Source organism: Elephantulus edwardii, unplaced genomic scaffold, assembly GCF_000299155.1.
Source record: "Elephantulus edwardii isolate Elephantulus edwardi_28Jun2011 unplaced genomic scaffold, EleEdw1.0 scaffold00111, whole genome shotgun sequence".
Lineage (NCBI taxonomy): Eukaryota > Metazoa > Chordata > Mammalia > Macroscelidea > Macroscelididae > Elephantulus > Elephantulus edwardii.
In genome coordinates, this window is record NW_006399861.1 from 12,035,105 (window position 1) to 12,036,344 (window position 1,240).

General features: G+C 36.0%; 1 pseudogene; it reads right to left on the reverse strand.

Moving 5' to 3' along the window:
• Window positions 1-512: 512 nt before the first annotated feature.
• LOC102848965 overlaps window positions 513-1,240 on the reverse strand; it is a 7,982-nt pseudogene continuing 7,254 nt past the window's right edge.

A 1,240-nucleotide genomic window follows, 5' to 3' on the forward strand; every position in this document is an offset into this window, starting at 1 on the left:
TAAAAGTATTATATTTTAGGGCATTATTTTTATCGTAGAAGTATGCAATGAGGGTTGTAGAGTGGATTATATTTGGAGCTAGGGGGTGGGGTTTGGGGAGGTGCGAGGGGGGATTGTGTACCAATGAGGGAGTTTTTCTTTTGCTTTTCAAGGAGAGGAGCAAATGGGAGGGAAGGGGGGAGGGGTTTGTGCGGGGAGAAGGGTGCAACAATGAATGAATGGAATCCCAAAATCTCTGTAGATGTTTATTGAAATGAGAAAGAAACAACCTAAATTTTAAAAAAAAATGAAAAAAAGAATGCAAAGAAAATATTAAATTCTTTTGTTATCTTTTCGTGTTCTGTATATATAAATAACAGTCTTTCTAAATTGTTTAGATGTGTAGATTGTTTAGACTACACTCTTACTATGAAAAAAAATAATAACAATCAAAGTCTTTATCTGCTATGACACAAAATCTGAACACCTGTCTTCCTAGTACTCAAACTTAGAGTAAATGATAGCCACTCATTTTAGATTCTTCCTCTTTCACCAGTACATAGTTTTGGGGAATTCTCTGGACTTCTTGTCTGGTCTCACTTTTTGCTTCTTTCTCTCTCATCCATGGTGCATTTGGTCTTGTGACTATCATTATGTTATTGTTGTTGTTGTATTTGATTGCTGGCGAGTTGAGCATGACTCATAGCGACCTTATGAACAGAAGGCCTAAAGCCCTTCTATAACATCATTTATCAAATTTCAGAGTTTCAAGGGGCATATTGTTTAGGAAGTGGATGCCACTCCTGCTTCCAAGACTATCACTATAGTGACCACCATCTTCTTGAGATTGCTTCTGAGGTCTATGTTTTTTCTCCCTCCCAATAGTTTTCTTCAACCTCAAAGTAATCAAATCCCATTTCCCTGTAGATCTCCTGATTAAGGTTTTCTAGTGACATGCAATATTCATCTTTTTTTTCTCAGAACAAATATGGATTTTCTTTTTGTGTTTTATAGTTGTGTGAGAGTGACTTGATTTTGAGTCTTCTGCATTGTCTTCTGACACAAAATCATATTTTGCATCCTGTTTGGGCTCAGTTTTATCTTTCAGAATCAAATTTGGTGGTTTATTCTGTTCCTTTTCATATTCCTTGAAATCACCTTGGTGTATTTCCGATCTTTTCCTATCCATTTGACCTTCACAACCAACTGCCTAAAATCCACATGTATTTTTATGTTATCTATCAGCACACTGTGCATTTTG